Here is a 17,887-nt window from a genome sequence, read left to right as displayed (position 1 = left end):
ATGGAAGAAATAACTATTGCAAAGCTCCAAGAACTCATAAATGTTATAGGCCATGATAGACAATTTGCCCCATGAAAGTTAGAATGTGTTTGTGACTTTAACTGAGCATCACTATCCCACAATACTGTAATCACTTAATCACAATAAAGAATTTGAAAAAATAAATCAAACAAACAAAAAAAAGATATAAGGGTAAACTGGGCGTCAGTGGGTCACGTCTGTAATCCTAACTACTCAGGAGGATGAGAGCTGAGAATCACGGTTCAAAGCCAGCCCAGGGAAGGAAAGTCGGTGAAACTCTTATCTCCAACTAACCACCAGAAAACCGGAAGTGGTGCTGTGGCTCAAGTGGTAGATTGAGCTAGTTTTGAGCTGAAGAGCTGAGGGACAGTGCCCAGGCCCAGAGTTCAAGATCCACGACCAACAATGACAACAACAACAACAAAAAAAACAAGGACCCAAGGGTCTGGGAAGCACCTGGCTCATGGGCTATAGTTTGTTCAACTTTTGGCTTGAACTTTTTGCTCTTTTATTTTTGCATCTCAAATATTTTTTCCCTTAGTACAGGAATAACAGATATTCATCGTAGAATAGTCAGAAATAAGCCACCTGCAAGGAAAGTAAAATTAGAATCACTCATAATTTCAAAACATGGAGAGAAAATCACTCCTTTGGAGAGGTATGTATTGTTGTCATTCTAGCTTGCTAGCCAATTGTAAGTAACTGTCCACTGTGATATATGGTGATTTGCCACAGCAAATTGATTATGATACTGAAGATTAGCCTGGTGCCAGAGGCTCACGCCTGTAATCCTAGCTACCCAAGAAGTTCAGATCTGAGGATGCCAGTTCAAAGGCAGTCCAGTCAGGAAAGTCTGTGAGACTTTTTTTTTTTTTAATTTGTTGGTGGTGGGGCTTGAACTCTGGGCCTGGGCACTGCCTCTCAGCTCTTTAGCTCAAGGCCAGTGCTCTACCACTTTTCTAGTGTTTTTTTTTTTTTTTTAATTGGAGATAAGAGTCTCACGGACTTTCCTGCCCAGGCTGGCTTTGAACCTCGATCCTCAGATCTCAGCCTCCTGAGTAGCTAGGATTATAGGCATGAGCCACCAGCTCCCGGCGACTTTTTTTTTTTTTTGCCAGTCCTGGGGCTTGAACTCAGGGCCTGGGTGCTGTCCCTGAGCTTCTTTTGCTCAAGGCTAGCACTCTACCATTTGAACCACAGCGCCACTTCTGGCTTTTTCTGTATATGTGGTACTGAAGAATCGAACCTAGGGCTGCATGCATGCTAGGCTAGCACTCTACCACTAAAACACATTCCCAGCTCATGTGAGACTCTTATCTGCAATTAACCACCCAAAAAACTGTAAGTGAAACTGGGGCTCAAGTGGTAGAGCACTAGCTTTGAGCAAAAAATTTTTCAGGAAGACAGCTCAGTCCCTGAGTTCAAGCCCCAAAACACACACACACACACACACACACACACACACACAAATTAATAAAGAATATTTAAAAGGGTAGCCTACTATTCCGGATATTATTATTGTTATTATTATTGACAGGATCACACTGTATTGTCCAGGCTGACCTTAAATCCTCCACCCCCAGCCTCTGCAGCCCACCACACCCCACCCTCTATCTCTGGACAGTCTTTTCTCAGAGTTCTTTGATCACATGCTCTCTTTGGGGCAGGTCTTCGGCAGTTTTAAGGGAAAATTGCTAGATTTACAGCACAGGCCTGCATAAAGTTCCTCAAGCAACGCGGTGAGATTGACATACCAGAGAGATGAGTAAAGCCCTCTCCATCTCTGCAGGACTGAAGACTGATTTCATGGTTGTCTGCTTCTATTTCTTTCTTTCTTTTTTTCTTCGATTCAGGCCTCACTGTTCAGCTCAGATTGTCCTCAAATTCAAAGTCCTCTAGCCTCAGCTCATAAATGCTGGGATTATAGATGTATGCAACTACACCCAGCCTGATAATAAATCATTATTGTTTCTTGGGGCTCCTACCGTCGCAAGTCACACTGGAAAGTAGTTATTTGGAGGTTTCAATTTTTTTTTAATCTAACTGCTTACTTTATGTTAATCTTAATCTCTTTATTTCTAAAGCTACAATCCTTATCTAATCAGAGATTTGGCTACTGGAATTCCTAGATAGCACGGAGGAGGGGCCCCAGTCAGGTGGAAGGAAACAGCTACCATGGTGAGTTAGGGCTGACAGGGCAAAACCAAGCTGTGTTATTTTTGTTTTTGTTTTGCTCTGCAATGGAATTCAGGTCCTTTTCATCCCCAGCGCACCAACCACCAAGCTGTATTCTTTTCAGGCCTCTGCAGTCATTTTCTTCGTTTATTGATTGACTGATTAGTCTGGGCACTTGGGTTTGAACTCAGCACTCTTGTTTAGCTTTAAAAACTCAATACTGGTGCTGCACCACTCGAGCCACACCTCGATCCCTGTGGGGTTTTTTTTTTTTTGCTGGTTAATTGGAGATCCGAGTCTCACAGACTTTCCTGCACTAGGCTGGCTTTGAACCGTGATCTTCAGCTCTCAGCCTGTCGAGCAGCTAAGATCTCGGGCGTGAGCTGTTCCGATGCTTCTTGGGGTTTTGCACCCTCTTTTCCGTGCACCTTTAGAGGACTCCGGGGCTGCCAGACGTCCCCATGGTAGGCATCGCTGGTTTTCCCACCCTCGGGGCACCTCGGGGCTCGCTGATGCCCAGAACAGGAGGGGCCAGGCCCCTGGTCTCCGTGCACCCTGGGAGGAGATGAGGAGGGGCAGGGCAGCCCCCTGCAAAAAGAAACCGAGGTCTGACTCCTAATCCAGTGCTCTGCGCAGGGCCCCGGCCTTGCACAAGGCCATTCGCGGTCAAGGAGCGGAAGGCCAGGCGGTGATGGCGGTGGGTGGCGATGCCTGGCCCCGGGGGGCCCCTGGCACTGGGGTACAGGCCGATGCCCCTTTCCACCTTCTGGGTCCTACTGAGCCTTGGAGTCTGGGGTCCCCGAGACCAGCGGGAGAGGGGAAGAGGGGGTACCAGGCTGGACAGCCATCCTCTGCCTTTAGGGATGAGGCGTCCCCCCGCCCCCGTCCCGCCTCCACCCGACTTAACCGGGGCTCCCGGTCGCTCCCCTTTCCCCTGCGGCCCTCGCAGCCCCTCCTCCGGGACCCCTCGGCGCATCCCGCGCGCCCAGGCCCGGACTCTGCCCCCGCCCCGCCCTCCTCCTCCCCCTCCTCCTCCCCCCCCGGGGGCGGTGGCCCGTAGCGGACGTTCCCATTGGCTGAGACGCCAGCGAGAGCCAGCGCCGGCGACGCTGATTGGCCGAGGTGGGTGGGCGGAGCCTGGGAGTCCGGCGAGTCGCTGGGTGAAGCCGAGCAGACGCCAGGCGCAGCCCCAGCGAGCGCACGCAGGGCGCGGACCCCGCGAATCGGAGACCCGCGGATTGGAGCATCCCTCCCCCCCTACACCCCACCACACACACACCCGAACGCCCCCGATCCGAGCCGGGGCCTGGAGGTAAGGGCGAGGCGCCGGGTCGCGTGCGTGCTGGAGGTTCCGAGGGGAGCCGTCATGGCTCCCCGCCCCCAGGAAGCAAAATAACGGGCATCGTCTCCCCCAAACTGGGTCCCTCCATCCTACCAGGACGCCCATCTCCTCCCTCCCTTCCACCCTCCTCGTCCCTTCTAAGGGAGTCTTTTCTCTCGGAGACAGGATTCCCTCCCCCCGAATTGTCCCTGGGGATAGAAAAAGGCGCCCCCCCAAAAAAAGTGGGGACCAGCTCCCCCTTCCCTCCTCCCCCAGGTATCTAGAGCGCTCTGGTCTCTTTGGACTGTGATGCTTCCAAGAAGGGAAGTTGGAGCCTCTTGCATCTCTGCCCTCGGCTTCTGCGGAGTGATGGGGGTCTTCGGGCTCCTAGACAAGTGTCCTTTCCCTCCCCCACCCGTGGACAATGGAGTCCGAGGCCCTCCCTCAAGCCAGGCTATCCCAGGGTGGACTGTGAGTCACAGGGGCCCCTCCACACACCCGCCTCGCCCCTCAGAAACAGCCCTCCTGGAGGTAGATGAAGAGAGGAGGGCTGCTGCCGTCTCCCCAAGAAAGGAAGCCCGGCCTGTCCCCTCTCTTCCTTCTGTGAAGAGGTGGGCACCGGGGTCCTTCACCCTAAGGGACAAAGCATCCAGGCCACCTCCATTTCTGCCCAGGTCTTCCCCTCAGCTCTAATTATTTCACTCAAATCTCACCTCCGGGGTCCATCCCACCTGCCCTCCCATCCATCCATCCATCCATCCATCCTTACCTGCTGTAGCTCTCCTGCCTTACTTACCTGGTAGTTCCACCTCACCCTCTCTGCACCAAGACAGGCCCAGACAAGGTTTAGTCAGATCAGAAGGTTTAGGGCTAAGGCCTGTATGACTGAGATCCTAGGCCTAGAGACCCAGCAGCCTCCAAACCTTTGTTTCCTTGTTTGGTTGGTCGTGGGGCCTGAACTCGGGGCCTGGGTGCTGTCCCTGAGCTCTTTTGCTCAAGGCAAGTGCTCTACTATTTTGAGCCACAGCGCCACTTCTGGTTTTCTGGTGGAGATATAGTCTCACGGACTGCCTTGGCTGGCTTCAAACTGCAGCCCTCAAATCTCAGCCTCCTGAGTAGCTAGGATTATGGACGGGCGAGCACCAGGAGTGCCTGGCTTAGCCTCCAAACTCTGGAGCTCATAGATGGCCTCTGCCAGCCAGGCCAATGGGACCAGCAGGGAGCCCCCACCACTTTCCTCCACACATACAAAGGAATTTGTTCAGAATTATCCTGCCAGGGTACTTACTCTGCCCCCCCGCCCATCATTCTGGAGAAGAGGGTGTCTGTGCAGAGAGAAGAGTTGCTGGCCCATCTTCCAAGAGGCCTCTGTTGTTTACTCCCTGGGTCTTCCCCCTCCCTCCGAACTCCTGTGCCCATTGCCAGTGAAATTCCCTGGACACCCAGCCAAGAGAGCGGGACCTTGCCACTTTGATGAAACTGGACTAAAAGGCAGGATGCTCTGTCCTGACTCCCGTGGGCTGGTTTAGGGAACAAGAGAGAGACAGAGACAGACAGACAGACAGAGATAGAAGAGAGAGAGGCCACAGAGGGGAATTTTGCTTCATTGTGTTTAGAGCTGGCACCACAGCGTGAAGCGTGCAGTACTGTGTTTCCTAAAGGCCAAAAGGGATCCAGCCTTGGGGGATCTGGGGGACAAACGGTTCCGTCTACCACAGCCTTCAAACCTGAAAGAGCTTCTAGATGGGAGACGCCTTGTCCAGGGAAGAAACTGAGGCATAAAGAAGGGAAGAGACCTGTTCAAGGTCACCCAGCCAGTGAGTAATAAAACTCACCCCGGCTCCTGCAGGAAACCTTGGGGGTGCCTGTGACCCCCCCCCTTAACATTAACAGTGGACACCGCAAGGTGCCACGTCCCCACTTGTCAGAAGGAAGGGCTGGCTCTGGACATGAGGTATTTGGGGAGGGACAGAGCTGGAACCCAGTGCCGTATCCCCCCTCCCCATCCCAGCCCCGCAGACCAACCCTTGGTGAACCCATTCCTGGGTGAACACACGCAGTCCTCCAAAATCCACACTGACCGGGGCTCGCAGATGCTGTCGGTGGTAATTAGCTCCAGTGGAACGCACTGCAGCTGTCAATGGCTCACCTGGTTCTAGGAATTTTGGACAGGCTTGGAGGAAGTCACATCCCCTTCCCTCCACCCTCGAACCATTCTCTCCCAGCCACTCCATCCCTTCCCCAGGCACTGAGTTCAGGAGTGAGCTGAAACACTACTGGCTGCCAATGGGACCAGATCTCTATAAATGGGGCGGGGGAAGGGGGTGCTGAGAGTGGCTCTCTCTGCTGTACCCCTGCCAAGCTCCCAAGCAGAGATGGCTGTACTGTTTTACCCTAGAGCTGAGAACAAAGCTCAAGTTCACATATTGGTCTCCCGGCCAGTTGGTGTGTGATCTTAGGGAGCTCCTTTCTTTAAATTATTTTTTTAATGGTCGTAGGGATTAAATCCAGGACTATAGAGTTTGCTATGTTCTGTCACTTATCATATACATCCAGCCTGTGTGTGTGTGTGTGTGTGTGTGTACCGCAAGTTCACATGCTGGGGGTTTGAACTCAGAGCCTGGGCACTGTCCCAGAGCTTTTCTGTTCAAGGCTAGCTTTCTACCATGCGAGCCACATCTCTACTTTCCCTTTTTTGTTTTTGATTTTGCCTGTGTTGACCTTGAACATCAAATCCTCCTGCGTCCACCTCCTACATCACCGAGATTACAGGCAAGTGGCACCAATCCCAGCGTGGGAAATCTCAACTTCTTTGTGACTTATCACACAGCTAATGAGTAAAAGCAATGATCACAATTTCTTTTTCTTTTTTCTTTTCTCATTGTGGAGCTTGAACTCACAATTCACTTGTAAACGTCATAAAACTGGTGGGGTTGGGACCACTGCGCCGTGAGGTAGAACCTGGAAACTGTGGAGATGACAGTCCACCAGGGCAAAGGCAGTTGAACAAGCGCAGGCGCCTGGAAACAGTGAGCCTTCCTGGACAGACAGAACAGTGTTCAGCGTGAGCCACACACTGCAAAGTCAGGTGGAGAGTCATCCATTGGTCCACCTGCCCTTGGAGCCCTTCTTGGAGTCTCAGCTCCTCAGCTTTACATGCCGTCTTTAGAGGGTGGGCCTCACCTAGAAGCTTGGTCCACTCAGAGTTTCTCCCCCCACATTGACACTATGTGTCGGGTCATTGGTTTTCAAGCTGATTTGGGGTATTGCAGGGTGTTTAGCATCCTTGTTTTTGGGTCAGTTGTGGGGCTTGAACTCGGGACCTGGGTACTGTCTGTCCCTGAGCCTCTTTGTGCTCAAGGCTAGTGTTCTACCACTTGAGCCACAGTGCCACTTCCAGTTTGTGAGTGGTTAAAAGGAGATAAGAGCCTCACAGGGACTTTTCTGCCCAGACTGGCTTCGAACCGTGATCCTCAGACCTCAGCCTCCTGAGTAGCTAGGATTATAGGTGTGAGCCACCAGTGCCCAGCTATCATCCATCCTTCTTTCTCTCCACACAATAATGGCTATATACTCCCCTTTCAACTGATAGACAACGTATACAGATGACTAAATATTCCCAGGGCAGGGACAAAAATCCTCCCCACTCTCCTTCCACAATGAGAACTATTAGTCTAACATTTAACCTGGAAACATGATCAGCAGTGCCTGGGCCCTTCCCTTCCACCAGCTCCTTGCTCTGGTGTCTACATGACAGGAAGTCTGCTCTGCCTCGTCCACTAGGAGTCAAAGAAATGCTCAGGCTTGAAACTACTTTAGAAGCTACTTCTTTCAGCCGGGCACTGGTGTTCATACCTGTAATCCTAACTACTCAGGAGGCTGAGGTCTGAGGACTGCGATTTGAAGCTAGCCTGGAATAGAAAAGTCTATGAGACTCTTATCTCCAACAAACCATCAAAAAGCCAGAAGTGGAGCTGAGGCTCAAATGGTAAAGTACCAGTCTGGAGCGAAAAAGCTAAAGCACAGTAGCCAGGTCCAAGTCTCAGTATCAGCATAAAATAAAAATGTTTGGAGCTGGGTGCCAGTGGCTCACTCCTGTAATCCTAGCTACTCAGGAGGCTGAGTTCTGAGGATCATGGTTCAAAGCAAGTCCGGGCAGGAAAATCAGTGAGACTCTCATCTCCAATAAACCACCCAGAAAACAGGAAGTAGTGCTGTGGCTCAAGTGGTAGAGCGCTCGCCTTGAGCTGAAGAGCTGAGGGACAGCGCTCAGGCCCAGAGTTCAAGTCCCACGACCAGCAAATAAATAAATAAATAAAATGTTTGGGAGCTAGATAGTGATGGTGGAGGTGCAGATTTGTGTATACGTGGTCCCTGAGCTGTATAGCTTAAAACGGCTCAAATGCTCTGCGGTGTGTGATGCTTCTTTTCCCGCTATACAAAATACATGGATACATTCGATCAACGCTCCTTGACGCTCATCGACGCTCATGCCAGTGCTGTACCATGCATTTGGGACGCAAGAGCAGATGGGGCAAGCGGGTTCTGTCCTGCAAAGAATTACAGAAAGGGAGAAAGCCAGCCACAGTGACGGGTGCAGGGACAGTGGGGCAGAGGGGGAGGGGGCAGGGGAACTCGGAGGTTCAGCGGAGAAGTGATTTTCCCGGCTTGGGACAGCGAGGGGCAGGGAGAACCTTTGGTAGAAGATGAGTCCCAAAGGAGCTTTTGAAGGACACTGTGTCCTTGGAAGGCCCATCTTATTGGGCTGTCTGCTGGAAACTCCTGGCAGGCATGGTGGAGCAGGGGGCAGAGTACGGAACGGGCCATCGATCCAGCCTGTGGAGCTTTCCTGCAGGCTTCACACACACACACACACACACACACACACACACCACCTGTCACTTCGGAGACTTTTGATCTCCTGGCAAGGGCACAGGCAAGCAGTGGAGTAGAGACAAATAGGGGAGTAAGTACTGATTAGGTTCCAGGAGTCAGAACACAAAGTTCCATTTGCGCCACAGTAATCCAACTAGTTCTCTGCTGTTGTTCCAACTCCTATTCCTATCATTGATCATTTGCTTTCCTTCCTTCCTTCCTTCCTACCTTCCTTCCTTCCTTCCTTCCTACCTTCCTTCCTTCCTTCCTTCCTTCCTTCCTTCCTTCCTTCCTCCTTCCTTCCTTCCCTCTCTTGCTTGCTTATTTGTTTGCTTGCTTTTTGTGCTGGTACTAGAGCTTGAACTCAGGGCCTAGGTTCCAACCCTTAGCTTAAATGCTACATGTCTCTATGCCGTTCTGGCTCATAGCTAAGTCCTGCTAGCTTTGCTGATGAGTTAACATCAGCTTCATCTCATTAAGAGGTGGACAGCATCATTAAAGTACCATTAGCTCATCTATATCTTTGTGCTTTATCTCATGGAATGTCTCAGCTGACCTTGTTTTGCTGGTGGGGAAACCTGACCAGAGAGGCCCTGACTGGCTCAAGGTCACACGATGACCAAGAATTGGAGAGATCACTATCCATTCCCTAAGGGGACGTGAGGCCCAGGGGGGTCTCATACTGCAGCACTGGTACACAGAAGTGTAAGAGTATAAGTCTGAAGCTTTGTTCTCCAAGAGTAGAGAAATAGGAAATGACTTCAAGGTGTCAGAAAACAAGTATTTATTGGGTGTAAGATGCCAAACATGGCCATCTTGAATATGGTGTGGGACCAAGAAAACAAGTCCTCTTTCTCTGACTTATCATTTGGAGGCAGATTCAGCCATCTGGTGTTCATTTGTTGAGTGGGTTCAAAGGCTGGGAACGTGGCTTAAGTAGTAGAGTACCCACCTGGCAAGTTCCAGGCAGTGAGTTCAATTCCCGGTTGTAGCTCCCCAAAAGAGAAATAAGAGGATATGTTGTTTATTGAATGGTTTCCATGTGTTGCATACACAGAGGTGTGTGTGTGTGTGTGTGTGTGTGTGTGTGTGTGTGTGTGTGTGTGTGTAGAGAGAGAGAGAGAGAGAAAGAGAGAGAGACAGAGGTGGTGGAAGAAGAGAGTGTTGGGGCTTGGGTGTGATGGCCGAGAGACATCTCCCTAGCTACCGCCCACAGCACAAGCCTATGAACAAAGTAGAAAGAGGTTACCTGTGCTTGTCCCTCGGGATGCTACAAAAGAAGTTTCAGGGAAGAAACTCAGAAGGAAGGAAGGAAGGAGGAAAGAAAGGAAGAAAGAAATTGATTTGGACAGAGAGGACCTCAAGAACAGGCTGAAAGAATTTATAGAAACTGTTATAAGAAAACCTTGAGGGTGAAAAAAAGAGAGATAAATCAGGACTTTCATGCAATCAGAAAACAAGCACATGGCGAGTGTATTAAGCAGATGTGACTGCTAGTTCAAAGGAAAACATGTCTGGAGTAAGGAAATGTTGGCGAATGGCAAACAGATGCAAATGTTCCAGTGAGGCAGAATTTGCAGGTCTATTTGTTTCCTACAAGTTACAAAGGAGTTGGCAAAAAAAAAAGAGAAAGAAATATAAGTAACAAGGATAGAATCAGATAACCCCACATTATTTTGTGGGCAGACAGTCATAATATTTATTCCACGGATGTAGGAAAAATCTGTGCACTGCTAATCCTAGCTACTCTGGAGGCTGAGACCTGAGGATTGTGATTTGAAGTCAGCCAGGGCAGTAAAGACTGTGAGACTTTTTTTTTGGGGGGGGGTCTGGTCGTGGGGTCTGAACTCTGGGCCTGGGCGCTGTCCCTCAGCTCTTCAGCTCAAGGCTAGCGCTCTACCACTTGAGCCACAGCGCCACTTCCGGCTTTCTTCTTTTTGCTTATGTGGTGCTGAGGAATCGAACCCAGGGCCCCATGCATGCAAGGCAAGCTCTCTACCACTGAGCCACCTTCCCAGCCCCTGTGAGACTCTTATCTCCAGTTAAGCACCAGAAAGCCATAAGTGGAGATGTGGCTCAAGTCTGTGTGTGTGTGTACGTGCGTGTGTGTGTGTATGTGTGCGTACGTGCGTGTGTGTGTGTGTGTGTGTGTGTGTGTGTGTGTGTGGTTAATAGGGCTTGAACTCCGGGCCTAGGCTCTCAGCCTTTGAGCTTGAGCCCTTTTGCTCAAGGCTAAAACCCTACCACTTTGAGCCACTGTGTCACTTTTGATTTTCTAAAGGTTAATTGGAGATACGAATCTCTTAGGCTTTCCTGCCTGGGCTGGCTTCAGACTGTGATCCTCAGATCTCAGCCTCCTATGAGTAGCTAGGATGACATGCATGAACCCTTGGCATCCAGCAAGTGGCTGGTTTTATAGGACCAAGTTTGAGTCTAAAAGGCCAAGCAAGAGCATGAGATCCTGAGTTCAAAACCACAGTACTAACACACACACACACAGAGTTCTCAGGGTGGGGAGGTGTCTGGTGGAACACAAGGTAGGTGGAGAGGAGAGAGGACTATAGGAGGAGCAATCCATGACCTGCCAGGTAAACCCAGGATGATGAGTTTGAACTTGGCTCTGAGATGCGTAGGCAGGTTTTAAAGCCAGGCAATGATGTGATCTTAGTAGCACTTGAGAAAGATTCTTCAGGGGCTGGGAATGTGGCTTAGTGGTAGAATGCTAGCCTAGTATGCGTGAAGCGCTGGGTTCAATTCCTCAGAACCACATAAATAGAAAAGGCCAGAAGTGGCGCTGTGGCTCAAGTGGTAGAGTGCTAGCCTTTTGAGCAAAAGGAGCTTAGGGACTGTGCCCAGGCCCCGAGTTCAAGCCCCAGGACTGGCAAAAAGAAAGAAGGAAAGAAAGAAGGTCGGTCCTTCGGGAAGCTGGTGGGCAGTGTGTAGTTCCTTTCCACCTTGGATCCCAGGTTCCCTGAGGGAACGCACCGTACTGGCCTTGCATCAAAAGCTTTGAAGACCTTAAAGCTCCTTTGGGGGGTGCAAGGTTGGCAGAATACCAGCCCAAAGAACAAGCACCACGTCGAAGGCAGAGCTGTTTTCTCGTAGGAACAAAGCCTGCATCTCCTCTCTCCTTGTCCAGCGCTCTAAATAGCTCTCTGCAGGCTGAGCACAGTTTGCGGGGACAGGCTGGAAATGAGCACGCCACGGATCATTTGTGCAAATGACTGCCTGCGTGAGAATTTGCATGCCTGGCGCGCTGCCTGGCCCCGAAGTGTGCCGTCCTCTAAAGGACTCCACGGGCCGCACACAGAGGAATGTGAACGTGTTCTGACCTAGGGACCTGTTCCAGGAAGGCTCAGAGCTGAGCTGGCTCGGGGGGTGGGGGAGGGGAACAAGAGGTAAGAAGAAAAAACATTCAGAGGCCCCTGATCCTGTTTCGTCATCATCTTGATGATGGCCTTTCGAAACATGGCTGGGACCACTGTCCACAGAGTTTCCTGTGTATTCGTGCCCCTCACTGCTCATCACAACCCACCGAGACAAGACCAATCAGACTTTAGAGGCAAGGAATGGAAGCTCAGACTAGAAGCCCAGAATAGCGTCTGGAAGTTAGAAAGAAAAACTGAGGCTTCACGGACTAGGAAGGTGGCTCAGTGGTAGAGCGCTTGCCCTGCATGCATGAAGCCCTGGGTTCGATTCCTCAGCACCACACAAGCAGAAAAAGCCAGAAGTGGTGCCGTGGCTCAAGTGGTAGAGCACTCTCCTTGAGCTGAAGAGCTGAGGGACAGCGCCCAGGGCCAGAGCTCAGGCCTTACGAACAAAAACAATTGAGTCCTAAGGACTCAGAGCCTGGTGCTTCCACCAAGCTGCATGGACACCTCTGTGTGTCCCCTCCCCCATACTCTCTCTGCTTCGGGGTTCTCATCCCCCAGTGGGAGCAAGAATATATTTCAGCTTGATGATTCCAGCAGAGTACCAGCTGCCCTTGACAAGGGAGAAGTAGAAGCCACAGTCAACAAGGACCAGTCAGGGTAGTGCACACAGCATCCCAGCATTCGAGAGACAGAGACAGGCCACTCATAGTTTGAAGTTAGCCTGGCCTAACCAGCAACAGCTGGTCTCAAAAACAACAGCCCACAAAAGTCAAGACTTCTGAACCAATAGAATGTGGAGAGACTAGACAAGCCTCAGCGTCTGGGTATGGGGTACAAGATCTACTTTGTTCGTTTTCAGGGCCTTGGAAGCTGAGGGACCATGAAAGGCTGAATTGGAAATGGTTGCACAGGCTCCTAGAAAGCCAGGATTGGCCCACTTTGTGTGTGTGTGTGTATGTCCCTTGAGAGGTTTGGGGGATGAGTGTTCCTGGGGAGATAGAACGAGGTGACCCTGAGGCGGGTGGAGTGAATGCCCGGCTTGCAGGTGTTCTTGGCCATGTATCTGCCCACTCACAGGCAGGAGCTCTGGTCTTGGGTCCCGCTATTCTGGTTTCTTCAGAAACTGAGCAACCTGGATTGACTCGGGCTGCGTTCCAGCAAGTCAGGCCATCTGCAGTCATCAGTTGGGTCCTGTTCTGGAAGTTTCTGCTGTGGGCTTGGGATGGGGTCAGTTTCTTCAACCTGTAGGCCAAGAAAAAAAAAAAAAGGCCTGTGTTCGAGAACCATCTCTGTTCCCTGATCTCTGAGTGTTCAGTGAGGGTTTATCTCTAGAACCCAGTTTTCCTCTCTGTGGAGTGGATGGTAGGAGCGGGTTCTTTGTTGGAGTTAGAGGCCTTACGTACAATCCGTAAGGAAGTCCGGCTCTGAGAACTTTAGAACATTCTAATACTGTAAATGCACATCTGTATTGGTTGTTGGTTGAGAAGAACAATCCCTCCCCCTGACTCCCTTATCCCTCACTTCCGCCACCACCAACCCCCACCCCCACCCCCACCCCGCTACGGGGACATGAAGCCCTTAGTGCACCGTTGTTGCTGAACATGGTATGCTAAAGGTCGCTGAGGTCGCTTAGTTCTTAAGAGACCAAGCAAACACACAAATGTCGCACACTTCCTGTCAGGGATTTGCTGCTTTCCCAGCTAAGGAGCATATTTCAGGAGAGATTTACTTAGCTGAGATCTTTGGAAAATCCAAAGGTATTCCATCCGAGGTGATTGTAGACTAGGGAGGATCCACCCAGGCTGGTAATCTTAAACCTGGGAAAGGCTGTAAATGGAAGCCACATTCCTCATCCAGGGCTGTTCAGGAAGCTGCAGAGACTTGGCCCCGTGGTAGAGTGTATGTGTGTGTGTGTGTGTAGGGGGGAGGGAGAGCACATGTTCCCTGGGGACACTGGAGTTTGTCCTTGTCTTTTTGTCCACTTCTTTGCTCTGGGTCTCCGAGTCTCAGCTTTGTCTGGGGACATCCTTTGGGAATGAGTGTCAGGTTGCTGCCTCCGAATTTGGGAGGAAAGTTGCTGAGTCTACAAAGACAGCTCCCCGCTTGAGCTGCCATGAGGGGCGGAGGGGAGGGGAGGAGAGGAGAAGGCAGAGATTTCTGTGAAAAGACAGCGATGGGAAGCATCTGGCTCCCGGCGGTGCTTGTGATCAGAGCCTGCTTCCGTGCTGTAGTTTTCATTTTCTTCACATGCCAAATGATGGTGAAAGATTGTCTGGCTCTGCTTTTTCAGAGCATCCAAAGGCCTGTGCTGGTCATTCTGCAGGAAGAAAAAATGTAGGCAAGCCAGGCAGAGCTGGGTTCAAAGCCCAGCTGTCCGTCTCCTGCTACGAGACCACAGGGAGCTCCCTCTGCTTAACCTTCTCCCGGAGCCTCAGTTTCCGTGCCTGCAAGATGGCATTGCATCATGAGATGCTTAGCTAGTGAAAAACTGGACTTCGACAGCTCAGTTCACATAGATCTAGAGTAGGGAAAGCTTTACCTGCCTTTCTTTCTTTTTTATCTTCTTTTTTCTTTTTGCCAATCCTGGCACTTGAACTCAGGGCCTGGGCACTGTCCCTGAGCTTCTTTTTTTGCTCCAGGCTAGCACTCTACCACTTGAGCCACAGAGCCACTTCCGGCTTTTTCTGTTTACATGGAGCTAAAGAATCAAACCCAGGGCTTCATGCGTGCTAGGCAAAGCACTCTACCACTGAACCACATCCCCAGCCTTTGACCTACCTTTCTACCTTTCTTGGTCCCTGTTTTCTCATGTGCTAAAAGCAAAGGCATTTTCCCTATGCGAAGTGATGCTAACTCTCAAAACACACAGCACGCCTGCTCCATAGAGATGGAAGAATTACTAGGGGAAACTACAGTGCTCAGGTTACCCATCATTCCTTGGGGTAGGGCAATGAAAGCCCGAGAGTGGACCACAGTCAGTCCACGCACAGAAACTCAGAGCCTGGAAATTCTGGGAAGTCCCTGAGCTACCTAGAGAAGTTTCACATTACGCTACAAATGCACGAAACCTCCTAATTGTGCTGACCTACTTTCAACTTTTAAGTTTCTCTACCTGGGAACTGGAAACCAATTTGACCTGGTTCGGTGCCAGAAAAGTGAATGTCCTTCTTTAGAGTCCATACGGAGACTCTGCTCTTCTTTCCACACCTTCAGAAGCAAACTGAACACAAATCAATGTGGCCGTGCCTCTGGGGCTTTCTGCAAACATGTGGTGTCATGCAATAGTTGTTTTCTTACAATTAAATGTCTAGATACATTCAGCTGCCATCCACTGAAGTTTCCCTCCTGTTCTAATAGTTTCTCACTGTCTGTCATTTGAAAAAGCTATGGAGATTCCCTTTTCCTAAGCATTTGATTTTTTTTTTTTGTCAGTTGTGGGGCTTGAACTCAGGGCCTGGGTGCTGTAGCTGGACTCTTTTGCTCATGGCTAGCACTCTCTCACTTTGAGCCACAGCTTTACTTCGGATATTTGAGTGGCTAATTGGTTAATTAAAGATAAGAGTCTCACTGGGACTTTTCTGCCCAGGCTGGCTTCTGTGATCCTCAGATCCTCAGCCTCCTGACTAGCTAGGATTAAAGGAGTAAGCTACTAGTTCTAGGCTCATCACATTTCTAACTTGAACAAAGGGATACACTTGATTGTGTTTACTGAGAGGCTGAGCACAAGAAAGGAGACAGATGTAGTAAAGGGAAGACAATGACATTCACTGAGAACATATTGAGCTTTACATATGGGATCTCCTCATGGATGGATGCATGCATGCATGCATGGATGAATGGATGGATGAGTGGGTAGATGGATAAGAAAGTAGATGAATGGATAAGATAGATGGATAAAAAGGTGATAGTTGAGGGGAAGATGGATGGATCAATGGGTTCATGGATGGATAAAAACACAAATGGATGGGTGATGGATGGATGGATGGATGGATTGGTAAGATGGGTGAGTGGGTAGATGAAGGAATAGAAGATCAGATGGATGAATGGACACAGAATGATGGAAACCTAGACTGTATTTTTAGTCTGAACTATAGGAAATTGCTGGGAGGTTTTGTTTGAAACTGACTGAGTCATTGATTTTATGTAGGCTAAAATATTCTAGAGGGCTGGTATCTGCAGTTTACTCTGATGATCATTGGCTGGATATGGACTAAAGTGGGTAAGGAACATGTTAATGGTAGAAGCTATGAGGCAGGTATACAAGTACACGCACTGTAAAATTTCACTCAGCATTGCTATGCATTGGAAATTTCCATAATGAACTCATGACAAGTGTCTTCAATAGTGATGATTGCCAATTTCATGTAGCATCATCTATGTTTTGTTTTTTTTTTTTGTGGTCACTAGATCAAGACATGCTTGCAAGTTCCCCATCTGTCACATGAACAATCTGCCTCGCAGTGTCCCCTTTGGCCTGTTCTCTCCAGATCTGGGGGTGAAGGGTGGATGTTTCTCCCTGCGGGGATTCAGGTTGGATTGTCCTAGCCTGCTGATTGCTGCACTGCGTACGCCAGTATCTGCCTTGTAATAATTATAGATTTCCTCTGCGATGTGAGCCCACCGGTTGCCCCGGCAACAGCGCAATCGCTCAAGCGGAGCCACGCTGTGGCGGTGATTTAGGACCAACGCGGTTCTCCTGCAGCCTCCTCCAGTGAGGATGCTCTCCCCCATCCCCTTGCTGCTGTCGTCATGGCAACTGATGAGCAGCACATGACGGAAAGCTGTGTCACTCCCCACCCCCGACCAGTCCTCCCCAGGCTGGAATGGGCCTCTTCTGAGCCTCTGCTGGAGTGGACAGGCATTGACCCCTTAGCTTGGGCTAGAAGGGAGAGTCATGGGTCCCCAAGGTCTCCTCTCGGGACCTGGGAGCAGGTCCTGTGCCCCGAAGGTCTTAGAAATGACTGGACACCCTCTCAGCGCCTCTGCCTGGCTGTGGCTGCATCTGCTGAACGACTGGCGGAGGCCCCAGAAGCCATGTAGGGGTCGGAAGCCTGAATCTGCAGGAGTTCTTAGGCCCTAAAGAAGAAAGAAAGAAAGAAAGAAAACTTAGGGAAGAAAAACCCCGGAAGCGCCGAGGTGGAGACACAATTTCAAAAGGGCTGAAATACGTGGCTCATTTTTCTGTCTTGAACCAAACATCCTTTCAGGGAGAAAGAAAAAAAAAAACTGTTCTATTTCCCCCTATGTTTATCTGTTTTTCTAGCTCTGTTTCTCTTTGTTCCGTCGCCTCCTGAATTCCTTGTCCACCTTCACCTTCTTCTCCCTCGTGGAGAAGCCCATCCTGTCCTCAGAACTCATTGGCATTCTTAGGGTGTACCCCAGCCTGTGTTCTGGAGGCTTCTGATGCAGGAGTTGGTACCCAGGGTACCTCTAGGATGGGCCCAGATGCCTGCATCTCCGAGATGATGCAGACTGGCATAGAGGAAGTATTTGAAGCTGGAGAGCTGAACTGGCTACAGAACCCTGACCACCAGGCATGTGAGTGCAGTTGTATGTGTACATGTGTAGACTTAGTTGTGTACAGGTTTACATGTGAAGGACCCTCAGATATACCTGACGGATTTTTTTTTTCCTTTTGCGGTGGTGGGGCTTGAACTCTGGGCCTGGACACTGTCCCTCAGCTCTTCAGCTCAAGGAGAGCGCTCTACTACTTGAACCACAGTGCCACTTCCAGTTTTCTGGTGGTTAGTTGGAGAACAGAGTCTCACAGACTTTCCTGCCTGGGCTGGCTTGGAACTGTGATCCTCAGATCTCAGCCTCTTGAGTAGCTAGGATGATAGCCATGAGCCACCAATACCCAGCCCTGATGGATTTTTTTTTCAAGGATGTTTTGGGAGAGCACACAATTGACCTAGGCCCTTTAAAATTAGACTGGATTTTTTTTTTTAATGATAGCTAGGGAATTTTTTTAATTTTTTTTTTTTACTAGGAGGATTTACAGAATGCATTGCCTGGGGTACTGGGCAGAAATGAAGTGAGGGTCACCTTGGAAGACTTTTTTTTTTGGGTCCGGTCGTGGGGCCTGAACTCTGGGCCTGGGCGCTGTCCCTCAGCTCTTCAG

The 17,887-nt window shown here is 50.1% G+C and overlaps 1 protein-coding gene across 1 annotated transcript in view; it reads left to right on the top strand.

Moving 5' to 3' along the window:
* Positions 1–3,362: 3,362 nt before the first annotated feature.
* Positions 3,363–17,887, top strand: part of Abat (4-aminobutyrate aminotransferase) — a 45,585-nt gene continuing 31,060 nt past the window's right edge. Inside the window, exon 1 of the mRNA XM_013011638.1 lies at positions 3,363–3,508. The gene's annotated coding sequence lies outside the window, so the exon portion shown is untranslated. The remainder of the gene's footprint in view (positions 3,509–17,887) is intronic.

This window comes from Dipodomys ordii, unplaced genomic scaffold (genome assembly GCF_000151885.1).
Source record: "Dipodomys ordii isolate 6190 unplaced genomic scaffold, Dord_2.0 Scaffold14, whole genome shotgun sequence".
NCBI lineage: Eukaryota > Metazoa > Chordata > Mammalia > Rodentia > Heteromyidae > Dipodomys > Dipodomys ordii.
This window is presented reverse-complemented; position numbering and strand designations above follow the sequence as displayed.